Here is a 12,744-nt window from a genome sequence, read left to right as displayed (position 1 = left end):
AAATCCCAGGTGTGTTTTGCTTTGAAAAAAAATTCTGAAATTAGTTTTCCAGTCCTATTACATCTTCAGAGACTGCAGGCATTATTGGATGTGAAGATGTTCATAGCAGGGATTTGGAGCTCGGTGATCTCTAAGGTCCCTTCCATCCCAAATCATTCTGTGATTCTATGTGGAGACCTAGAAATAAAAAAAATTTTAAAAAATTTTAAAATTTTAAAAATAACCAAACCAGTGAAACTCCTTTGTCTCTATCTTATTTCTGACAAGCATTTTCAAAACACCTTTGCCAATCAGTTCTTAAAAAGCAGCGTTACCATTTTCTGCAAAACTCTCTCCGGGGTGAGTTTACAGCACGCCTTGCACAGGGAGAGGATGGGGCGAGGGCCCATCACACCCATGGCAGGGGCTGTGAGAAGTGATTTTGGTGCTCTGAGCTCAGTGCCCGGGCTCCCTCGCAGCTCAGAAATGCCCGATTTGGCAGCGAGCTCAGCGTTCGCTCGCGAGGCGCGCGGGGAGCGCGGCTGAGCTGTTCCTCCCTCGCCGCTGCCTCCCTTCCCTCCACACTTCATTCATTACCAAAAAAAAAAGGGAGAAAACCCCCAAATCAGGCTCACTGTCGAGCTATCCCTCCCATTTCAGAGGAAGACTGCCAAGCTAACACGCAGATGATTTTTCTTGGCATCTTTATTTTTCGATGATGTTTTTTCAATGCTTAGCATTAAGCTGAAATATTGTTTGCCAGGGATCACTGCCCATCAGGTGCTTTATTACAGATGAAATTAGATTTCTTTACAGTTGCACTGGAAGAGGAGAGAGGGACAATGTGAGTAGCTTTTTAAAACTGACAGTCATTTCAGCAAAGCAGGAAAAAACACACTGCCCCTCCCTGATAAAAACTGTTTCCCTTCTCTCTCCCAAATTAAAATTTGATTTAAACAAAAGAACAAATAAATAAATAAATAAATAAATGAGGGGCAAAAAAAACCAGCTTAATGTATTTATAATACTGGAAATAAATTTTTTCCAGCATGGATATTTTTATTCCTACAGATTTAACCATCGGTTTTTGCTTGGTTTCACTCAGCAAGCAGCAGCCAAAATCCCACAGCTTTTTACAAGAGGATATTCCCAAGGAATAACTTCTCCAGGGAGAGGGGAATGAAAAAAAAAAATAACACAACCCTAAAGGTAAGTTTTGGGAACATTTGGTGCCAGTAAGACAAAGCTCGTTGCCGCGGTGCCCGGCGCTGGCAGAATTCCACGCGATCCCGCCCGGTACTCCTCTGTGCATCCTTCTCCTGTGCAGGGAAAGCACAATAAACCAGCCAACATTGGCTCCCACACAAAACATGTTAACTTCAGGACATGCCAGGCAGCTTCCCAACCCGTGTATGCTTTCAAAAGGGCAGATTTATTTTCAAAGGAAACTCCTTTTGCACGTTTCTCTCTGAAGCCGCTTTAAAAGGGTTTGGTGGGGTCTGGGTGGGGTTTTTTCTGAGCGATGGGGGAGGTCAGAGATATTATTTTTGGCCTCTAATACAGCAAAGAAACCTAAATTTTGCACCTGCATAACGCTAAAGGCAGAGGCTGGATAAAGCTGTAAATTGTTTAACAGCCAATCTGGAGAAGGAGCAGCGCTCAAAAACATAATACCTCTGGAAGGCTGGAGGCAAGATTCATTTAAACAGTTTTCACTGTCATCGATGTCACCAATTTGAAGCTTGTCTTGTTTACCGGATGAAGGTTTCACACTGTGTCAATGTTCTGCCAGGATTCGGCATTAAAATGAGCAGTTAGTACAAGTCAGCCATAAACATGGCAGATCTGTTAGACTGGCAGAAGCCACCGCGAGCTCCCTGGTGCAGCTTTTAAGCACTTGGCATGCTGCTAGCTCAAACTGGAGAGGGGGCTGTGAGCATCATTTGGGCCTGAGTGCAATGCACTTGAAATAATTACTTTAATCAGCAAAAGTTAATTACTTTAAATCATAAATTAATGGCGGAGCATTTGGCAGAGCCTGATGTGTGTGGCGAAGCTGTCAAGCAAAAATCACAGGTGAACCTGCGACCCTGTCTCAATATCACTGGATGAAAGAAAGGAGCTCACCTACTGTGCGTGCCACTTCTGCCACATTAAAAAGAACTCTTTGTAACAGGAGAACAGCCACCTTAAACTGTCACCTATAAAAAAGGGACTATAAACAAGCAGATTGCTGCTAAGCAGGTGCTGCTGGAGGAGTTGGCCCTTGATAATAATAATATCTTAAAATGGCATCTGCCTTTATTTTATAGCACAATTGGAAAGATGGTTAAAAGTAATAAACCCAGCTGATATGTTTTATGAGTTAGTAGTTAGCAGTGTTTGTGGGGGAGGGATCCAAGATTTGGGGGGGATGCTGAAGACTGGGAGCATCTTGAAGGGGCGTTTAGGGGAAGGGAGAGGGCGCGGGAGCCGCGCGGGGAGCGGGGCTGGGCTGCGGCTCCATGTCCCCGGCCCCACGCTCCTTAGGCTGCATTTCTTATTTCACCTGACAGCCACTTCCAATTTGAGGCAGCGCCGTGGAAGAGCCCAGGAAAGCAATGAAAACCCTTCTGCAAATCCATCCTCTACACCTGCTCCTTAAGGAAGAGCCCACGCTTGGCTTGGCTGAGTTTTATGTCATTGTTCGGGGAGACAAGGTGTGTTTCATTAGGAAAACATTTGGACTATTTACCCATTTTTTTAAAAAATATATAACAAACAGTTTTAAAATAAACAAGTTTATAATAAACAACTTCAAAATATTATTAATGAAAAGAGGAAGATAAGGCAAGGCTATGTAGCCACCACACTGAGCTCTGAGATCATTGAATCAATTCCTGAAATTCAGAAGAGAAGCAGAGCAGAGAATGTTTGGAGAATATTGAACTTGGGAAAAGCACCTACAGCATTTAGGAAAATAATATAAAGTTAAAAAATGCCAAAAAGAATTTGGTTTCTTTTCAGGGAAAGGGAGAATGTTTGGACTTAAGGTCATGAACACATTCATGTCTAGGGCCATCTATGTGTTTAATAAACTCATTAAATATTAATATAAATACTAACATATACATTAAATATAAGTCATTCCCTAAATTAACTTTAATTAGGGAATCAGACTTTCCAAAGGAGGGAAAAAGCCCTGGGTACCTCAATACTCAGAATTTTTTCAGGGTGATCCAGCAATCCCAGTTCCATGATGCCAGTTCATTAAGGGCACCTTGCAGTCTGCTCAGAGCTGTCTATGACACCTAAGGAGAAAACAAAGGTGAAAAGGTGTTATGAATTTCATTCAATTCTATGAAGCATTTCCACAAAATACATTAGAATAGAATTTCCTTTTTTTACTGGGACCTAAGAAAACCCCTTTATCTCTCAACTAACCTCATAAAAAGCCACCAAAAGGGAAGAAGGACTTTGCAGAACATCTCTCAAATGTCCCCTACCTCTGCCATGTGCTCTGAGAGGAGTCCTGTTGACCTTGGAGTAGAGAATTCCCCCAGGGAAGATGTCTCAGACCCTCCAGTCATCCCTCCCATCACTAACCTTCACCCACTGCTCCGTGGAGAATTCCCAGGGCTTTGGCTTTGGGACACAGGGTGTGGAGCAGTCATCAGAGGAGGGTCCTGCACATTCACTGGGTGGACTTCACTGCATTTTAAAATACTGAGTTTTAAATTTTTACTTCGACTGGGAGTGACAATTTCCTAAATGTGTGTAGGACTGCTGTTCTGCCTCTTTCTGGTGAGCCTCAGAAAGACCAAGTCAGATATCCCAAAGCCTGCAAGTGGTTTTTTACCCCAAACAACCTCCCACTGCAATTTAGTCCCTCTCCAGCATGGAAGAGGAGCCATCAGGAACTTCTGTTGCCAACAGCGCTGTGGAAAAGTGTTGATTTGGGCTGTGCTGAGGTTTGCTCTGCAGCTCAATAATTCACAAGTGTCCAAATGAGCTCTGCATTGACAGCATTATTGGTGCCCCTGCTAATCTTACAAAACACACCAAACTATAGAGCAGCATTTTGATTAAATTCCTCAACTTTCCATGATCCTAGATGCTGTTTTATGCATGACCTTGAATGCACATAACCAGAAATTTTCAATTCACAGAGACCTTCTCTTTGCAAAATATGGTAAGTGCATCAGGAGCGGATGTCTAAGTAACAGCATCCAAAATTTAATCAAAGATTGCCTCGGACAACTGCAGAAAGTCAGGCTCTCCCTCAGTGAGATAACTTGCCAGAATACTCATTGCAGAGGTTGCCAGAGAGGTGACTGAATACACAGGCTGAAATTACTTCCCTGGGCTTTCCTTTCTTCCACAGAGGTGCTAAAGTTTTTAATATTACAGTTTATTATAGATGTCCTTTTAGTCCACAGCACCTCAGGTCAGCTGTGGTGGATCCCGGGGTTGGGACCTCCAGGGATGCTGAGGAGAAAACATCCCCCTAAACTCCCTGAAAAAAGGGTATCAAAGATTCCCACAACCCCAGAGCAGGGAGGAAACTGCACAGACAGTGCCATGGGGAGCAAGGAGTGGGGTTTTTTCCCCAGCAAAAACAAAACAGGCCCTGGTGGAGATTTATGAGGGACTCACTGCCACCAGCAGCAGCTTTTCCACATAAAATAATGAAGGAAATTTAATTGTTTAACCAACTACAGTTAAGTCATGGCAGCCCAGGTGAACACCCTGGGTGCCACACTGAGCTCTGCCCCACGGCTGGTCCAGCCAGCGCCTCCCTAAAAGCAGCAGATCCAGTTTTTCCATCTCCAGGACAATACAGCCTCGAAACACCAAGCTTAGTCTGGAAGGTGTTAGCAAATCCAAGGGAATTTGGATTTCTTTATGAGCTCCTCAACACATAAAACCACTCATGCTCTGCAAGAAGCTGGTCTGCTCATCTGGCACGGAGCTCCCGCAGGTTCAGCGTGCAAAAGCCGTTTGGAACAATAAGCTGGAACGCAACAGTTTGTATTGCAAAACCTCAGATATCTTCAATATTTACATCTGCTGGCCCCAAATCTCCGCTCTGTACCCCTTTTCCCAAGCCCTGTCCCTGGCAGGAGCTCAGCACACAGTGGCACTGATATGCAGGGCCAGGCAGCTGCCAAAGCACGGCGGCGCGGAGAGCCCCGGAGCATCAGAGCACGCAAACCTTCCAGCCAGCAGGCACCACCAGGAGCAGCAACCTGGAGGGACAGGGAGCGTGGAACTGTGCTCTTTCACAGTTATTCAGGGCTGTTTCATCCACTTCTTTATTAGTATTCCACCCTAAACACGCGCTGAAGCAACTGGATGCTAAGAAAGGATGGACTTAACAGAGCATTCATTTTTTTTTTAATATTTTTTCGTCCTCAGCACCCAGGCTGTTTCAAATTAAAGAGAATCCGGCTTCAGGAGTCGGTGCTATTTTAATCATTCCAATGTGTCCAGTACGGGAGATGAACTCAAAAGGTGAATATTAAAAGTAGTTGTGGAATTCAGTCATTTCACGAATGAACACATAATAGCCAAAGGCAAAACCGGAAGGCAACTTCACTTCCAATCAGTGTTTTCATTTTATTGAAACCAGATTGGAATTCCTGGAAAGAAGCCTACATATCACATCTTTAATACTAATTTTCATATACTCCAGTAAAACTGTCAGGGTGAATCAGTTGTTGAAGAAAGCTTCCTGTATAATTTACAGATGTACCTCCCTGTAGCCTGCGATTCCGTCCTGAATCAGAAATGTGGTTTTGATCACGCTCGCAGATTTCCTCTCACCTGTGCAGGTTTGCCTCGGCTCTAATTTGATTATTAAAATGGGATGTTTTATGGCAAAGCTGGTGATAAAAGTGAGCCAGCTGCTGTGTACCAGCCAGGCTTTCCTTACGTGCTGCTGTACATCCCCAACACACCCCGCAGAGGAGCTGCACGTCTGAACACAGACACACAACCCCAAATCCATCTTCTCAGCGTGGAACAACCCCGGGAAACCAAACCACTCCGTCTGCTTGATGCAAACACCTCCCTAAAAGCCATCAAAGAATAGATAAGTGGCATTTCCAACGAGAGATAACTACAACCCTTGGATGGTGGCTGTAAGAGCCTTTCCTCCTAAGCCCCACCACAAACCCAGCGCTGTGTGTTTGAAGCGGGGGCCAGCGAGGCTGGGTGGCCACCAGCCACAGAGGCCACTCCGTTTTGCACTGATAGCTGCTCTTTTTTGTTTCCCCACGAGCTGCCAGGCTGCCAAATCCTCCTGCCAAATCCCTTCCCTGCAAGCTCGCAGGAGAAAGGAGGGCGAGAACACTCGGGAGCCCCTCTGTGCGTTATTTCCCTCGAGTGCTGCATTATTCCCCCTCTGGGAAGGAGGGATGGGGTCAGCAGTGGGTTGTGGAGTTGTTGTAGGGCTGCTCCAGCCTTAGGAACTGCCAGCACTTCCATTAAAGCTCCGTTAATCTGGGGTTTGTAACTCATCCCTAAAAATTTGCTCAGGCTGCAGGAACTTGGCAAACAAGGAGTGTGTTGTGGATTTTTGTTGTTATCCCCACTCAGTTGTTAAAAAATCCATGGTTTGGCTGCTTCTGAAGCATCTTTTGACATGTGTATAAAATGTTTATTAGTTTTAGACATTTTTGGGCTTGTAAAACTCAAAATTATCTTCATTATTAAAAAATGAAATTTAAGGAAGCTGGAGGGCATCTCCAGAGACTTTGACACAAATCCTGATGAGGCCATATAAATAAGAGTTTTCCTGTCCCAGACCTGTCTCCACCCATGTGCTTCACAAAACCAGGCTCTGCACTGGCACAGGGAAAATTCTTTGGGAACAGTGAGGCAGCATCAGGTGAGTTGGTGAAGCCATGGACAGGAGGTGGTGGTGCATCCCAGCCTGCTCCACAGATGGGAAAAGAGCCCCTCATCCCCCCCCCCATATTCCAGCATCACAGCATCCAGCCACAGGTGATAGAAAAGTCTGAGCAGAACGTTGAAATCTGGAATTAAATATTCCAGTCTGTACTTGAACAATCTAATTGTGGGGGAGGGAGGAGAGAAAGTTCAGGAAAATAGCTGAGGAGCCAGTGGTTAACCAGCCAAACATCACATACAACCTGTTCTTTCAGCCAAAACCTCAATTTGGCTTTTTGGGGTGAAGACATGTTGTGTTCTGCCACTGGGAGTGGGGTAGTGGTGCCCTGGCATCCAACTCCCAGCACCTCAAAACAGCAGGATGCTGAACAGCCCTACCCCGAAATAGACCAGAATATAAATAAATAACCAGAATATAAAAAATAAACCCAATGCAACTTCTCTTTGCATTTGAATTTCTGTCAGCACCATCTATTTCAATCCTTGCTGCTTTTTGGCTTTTGTTCCAAAATATATGATGATTTTCTTCTTTTCAGTATTAAAAAAAGTGCTTTAAAAAATGTAGCAGCACAAGTGGGTTAAAGCATGAGCCTCTCACCTCCAGAGATGTGGTTTCAAAGTCTGGTTGGGCTGTCACACCACGAGCTCAGGGCTCCCTGGCACGTCTGGCTGCAGCCATTCCAGCACTGGGATGAAGGGATGGATTATCACAGGGCAAGGCTGCAGCACACAAGAAGTGAGGTTAGGAATTACATAAACTTGGAAATTCCCAATTAGATTCAGCTCTTGCTCCAGCTAACAGCTAAATCCAGCAGCATCCACGTGTTTAAAGAATATGGAAGTTGGATGGAGGTGCTGTTTGCTTGACACCCTGATGGGATTGGGATTTTAAAAACCCACATTGAGGTTCAGTCTGCGAAGCATGTAAACACACCCTGAGCTTCAAGGCTATGCTTAAAAATTTTTGATATCTGATATATTTTAAATATTTATTGCTCATGTTGCATAATTACCTCTGAAAGGTGATGTTTTTAAGGATGCTGAGGCCCAGAGTGGAGCTTACACCTGGAGTTTGGGGTGCTGTGGAAGAAACTCTCTGAGCACCAAGGGTGCATCACTGCACTCCCAGCCAGTTAACAATATTCTGTATATCCCTCTGGAGCTCTTCCCTGCAGGGTGGGATGAGAATCCCAGTAGGTATCCAGCACTCCCTATGGAATGGGAAAAGGGAAAAAAAAAAAAGAAAAAGAAGATATTGTGTATTTCTGTTGTGACAGAAGAAAACCAAGAATTTTTAGCATCCCCAGACAATTATCAGGCTTGTCTCTCATTGCCTGATTCTGCTTTTTCCCAAAGCCAGACTTATAGACTGATCCCAAGGGATTGCTTCCTCTAGAGTCCTCCAGACATTTCTCCTGAGTCTAGAGTCACTCGTTGAAAACTCCAACCCAAACCCTAATTCTCCTGCTCATGCTTCTAATTTAAATATCCCCACGTCTAGCCTGCTTCAACCATACACATCCTTATTCTGCATTACTGCCGTCCCTCTGAACAGCTTTTCCCCAGGATTTTCAGACCTGCATGAGTGGAAAATTGGCCTTCCCAGCACCTCTTTTTTTCCAAAGTTGTAGCAACGTCAACTTTGAGCAGCTCTCAATGAACTGATAGAAATTAAAATAAAATTATAGTACACGAGCAAAACCCCCATCAAACCCAAATCCTCCAAAAGGCACAGACCTGGAAATTTGCCTTAAACAAGGGAAAGGGCAAATACTAATTTAACTGTCTGTTAAATGCACGTATTTTGCTGGAAGTATTTTGCTTCCCAAATTTGCCATTGCAATCTGAGATTTCTCTGTGTTTGGTCTCTTTTCATACTTTTCCCTCAGCTCCCACTGCAGATCCCATCACTTCCCAACAGCCCTGGGTGTGTGGATGGTCCCTCCAACCTCATAGGACAGCACTTTCATTTTTGGTTTTGCTGAACTATGTCACAGATCAAAAAATGCTACAACTGCATTTCCAAAGATGAAGATTTTTTATCTCTGTCTCCCTTAAAATTTGCACAAAGTGATATGAAACTTTTCAGCTTTTTTCTGTGGGTGATACTGAGTTATCAGTGACCACAATCCCCTGGGGAAGGCAGGGACATCTCCAGCAGCAATCCAAGGGCATTGGGTGAGCACAGCCCTAAAGACCTTCTGAATTAACCAGAATAAAAGAAGAAACAAGATTATTTCTGTGTAATAATATGGAAAATACAGAAAACCTCCGAAGTTTAACACAACTCTCTGATCCACAAGCATCCACATCAGTGCTTCCTGCAGCATTTTCATTTCATCAAATCATAAAAAAAACCCCAAACCCAGGAAGGACCAAGAAACACCTTGAGGAGTGAGAGTCCAAGGTTCCATTTGAGCATCAAAGCTCATAAAAGGGTTAAAAGGATGGATCCAGGGAAGCATTTCTTTGTAGTGCTTTGGCATAAGGCAGAGATAAAGCTTGGGATCCTCAGTACAAACTGAGGACTCCCCTTTGCTGGCAGAGCACCAAACCAGCAGATCTGTAACTTCCAGTATCGTTTCATCACTGTGGAAACCTGGATTCCACCAGATGAGGCTTCCTGCTGAAACAGTTGTCATTTTCTTGGAGGCTCTGGAAGCTGAACCAAAAGCCTCTTCGGTGTGGACGGGAGGACTGCGGAAGGTGGGGAAGGAATAACTCTGGAAAAAGAAAAGCATGTGAAGCAAACAGGAATTTCTTACTTAAAGCCTTGTTCCAAGTGCAGAGTCAGATTTTCTTACCTGAATTTTGGAGAAGCAGCGACTCCCATTCCTTCTGCTTTCCTGGGAGACAAACAGGACTCTGGTCAAGGAGTGGATGTTGGTGCTGCATTTTTGCCAGGATGTGGCAGGGAATGTCCTCCTGCTCCAGCTCAGTCCCAGCCTTGCCTCACGAGGTGATTCCTCATTCACCAGGGAAGTGTCACTGGAGGACACCAAGTGCCTTCCCCAGGGAGTGATCTGGACTCTCCCCAGTGGGAAGTGATCCATTGGGATGAAGGGATGTGCGTGAGCCTGACAGCATCTCCCAGCTGGTCACACTTGCAGGATTCCTTTTTTTTCAGGACTGAAAAGCTTTGGCAGCCAGCAGTGCCCATAAAATCCCTGTTACACAGGGCAGGGAAATGGGAGGGACACGCTGCCACCTTCACTGTGCCCTTCAGTGTAAATCACAAACCTCAAGAGCTGCTTCTTCAAATTCTAACTGGTTTTTCTCCCTTCATTTTGATTTCCAGTGCCTCAAGCAAACGAGCCTGGGGCTGGCAGCAAGCATTGTGCCTTTTGGAGCAGGATGAGGAAAGCCTTTGTCCTGGCTCTGGAGGGCAGCCAGAGCAGAGGCCTCTGCATGGAAAGACATGTGCCTGGAGAAGGCAATATTTTGTCATATTTTCCCCCTTTTGGTTAGAGTCCAATATCACATCTCAGGTCACCTGGTGCAGACAATGAAAAAAGAAAATCCTACAAACACTGGGAATAGTTGCAGAAGACCAGAAATAAATTTGGGGGGGGGGGGGGGGGGGGGGAAATAAATCAATTTTCCAAAAATAAAACCTTCCTCAAAAACTGTATCCAAACAGCCAGCACTCAGCAGTGTGAATAAAATTATCAGACCCAATAAATATTTTATGCTGCCATTCTAATTGCCAAAAAAAGAAGTTAATTTCTGAAGCAAAGTTTCTTTTTTTTTCATCTTTATTTTTAAACCCTTAACATAATGACTGAATGCCTAATACGAACTTGATAAATTTTTAAAAGCTTTCTTTGAAAAAAGAAAAAAAAAAAAGAATTCAAAGCTGAACTTGAGCAGGAGACCACAGGGAAGTGTCTAATCTTTAGTCGGACGCCTGGCACAGCCCCGCTCCGGCCGGTGCCAGCATTGCATTCTGACAGAACAAGTGTTGCATGAGATGTGAAGGATGACTCCGGTCTGCCGAAAAACCCTGGAGCAGGTGTTCCTCATCCTCATTTGCAATGGAGCATGGCCCCTGGCTCAGTGAGCTGGAGCAAATGCGCTGGCAGGCCCCATCATGTACCTGCGTGCTGAGATGCACTAATGATAATGGATGCAGGCCTATTAACCAGCCCATTTGTAATGGCACACAACGCTGATTGCTCGGGGAGTGAGTCAGCGCCTTTCCAAGGGGAGCGGGGCATGCCGGGAACCCATGATCCTCTGGGCATCCCTCCTGCTCGCCTGGGTCCACGGCTCTGTTAGTCTTTATTTAATGATACAAATGAATACATGATCTGCTACATGATTATACACCAAGATAAGGCGCCGTGGGCAGCGCTCGGGCTGCGGCTCGGCGCCGCATCCGCGTGGGTTTGAGCGGTTCCCTGGTTGGGCTGGGCTTAATCTGAGAAGGAACAACTCCACGGAAGAGTCAAGGGTCCAACAAGCACGCCTAAGCTGGGGGATTTACAGAAAGCCGCTGCTGATCTTTGAGTGAATATTTTGGTGCATCCAGGGAAAAACGTTCTGCTCGGCTTCTACCCTTCACTGCCTGGCTTTCCTTGGGAGGGAAAATCCTCCAAGAATAACCTCTAAAAACACACACCAGGGCTTAATCGAGGTTTGTGTTGTTCTTAAATAACTCCTCTGATGCGTTTTATATAAACGACTCTTGCTGAAAGCCAGTTCCCCGCTTGTGGAATAATGAGGGAGCTCAGAATGGACGCTCCTGTAAAAAGCACTCGTTAATAAATAGATCACATTACTTGTAGGTACTCGATTCCAGGGCCAGCTTAGTTAAACAGGCCCTGTCGGGCCAGAATATTGCAATCAGCAGAACACACTGTAATTATTATTGTAAACTCAAGGCCTGGATTTGCTGTGTTCTTGGCAAACCCCAATAAGCTGCTTACGCTGCCGGTGCTGTAGCAGCTCTTTGGATTCCTCTGCAAAATGTGCAAAAGGGCTCTTTTGTTACTTTTTTTTTTTTTTTTTTTTGCAAAATAGGGGGTTTGGTTGCCAATCTGGTCCAGCAGGCAAATCTCTCCAATTATTTTCCTTAATAAAATGCCCAGCAGACAACACATGGAAATTTATGAGAGAGATCAGCTCTTACCTGAAGTTGTAACAACCACTTTGTAGAAGTGCAGTTCCCTGTGCAATGCTTCACAAATGAAGCTGTGTAAGCAGAAAAACAAAAGACAGTTTGTGCACATAAATTCCTGCATCAAATTATCACTCCAATAATGCGAACAACTAGAAATAAAGCTTAAAAGTTGATTTAATTAATTATTTGAGTATCTTTATATCTAAAAGCAATTATACCCCATCAGCCAGATTGGATCCAACAGTCCTAATTTTCTTCTGCTTTTCCCTTGGCAGTCAAAGATTTGAGTTAGAATGACCATTCAGGCAAAAAAGAAAAATACCACCTAAAATAAAAGAGGTACAAACACATCACACAATCACAGTGGTCAGGTAAAGGCCACACATAAATGTCCACATAGATATAAGCAAGAGAAAATCATATTATGGAAAGCTGACCCCAGAAATATCCCCTCTATAGAGTTCATAAAGAATGTGAGAAGATGCAACATCTCAATATTCCCAATTATCTGTATAAAACTTTGCTGTTCTGATTTGGCCTTTGCTCAACTTGCTGCTTCAAAAAACCAAACTTGGCAACCCAATCCCCCACCCCCAAGTCCTCACAACCCCCTTTGCTGGCAGCCATCAAAGGGGCTGGAATTCCTCTATATGTATTGTACAGTATATTTCAAAGGAATTTTTCTGCCATGCACAGTATATCAATACTCAATGTGGGAGTAATTTAACTTCTTAATTTATTGCAGCAGT

At 44.4% G+C, this 12,744-nt stretch overlaps 1 long non-coding RNA gene across 1 annotated transcript; it reads right to left on the bottom strand.

The window, feature by feature from the left end:
• Nucleotides 1–3,166: 3,166 nt before the first annotated feature.
• On the bottom strand, nucleotides 3,167–10,133 carry LOC119702635. The gene is made up of 4 exons (XR_005257407.1): nucleotides 9,678–10,133; nucleotides 7,887–8,084; nucleotides 7,472–7,593; nucleotides 3,167–3,269 (listed from the first exon to the last, which is right to left on the bottom strand). It is a non-coding gene; the product is annotated as an uncharacterized LOC119702635 (long non-coding RNA).
• Between the last annotated feature and the right edge of the window lie 2,611 nt (nucleotides 10,134–12,744).

Source organism: Motacilla alba, chromosome 6 (assembly GCF_015832195.1).
Source record: "Motacilla alba alba isolate MOTALB_02 chromosome 6, Motacilla_alba_V1.0_pri, whole genome shotgun sequence".
In the NCBI taxonomy this organism is placed as follows: domain Eukaryota; kingdom Metazoa; phylum Chordata; class Aves; order Passeriformes; family Motacillidae; genus Motacilla; species Motacilla alba.
The sequence above is the reverse complement of the archived record's forward strand: the minus strand, read 5'-3'. Positions and strand labels throughout refer to the sequence as shown.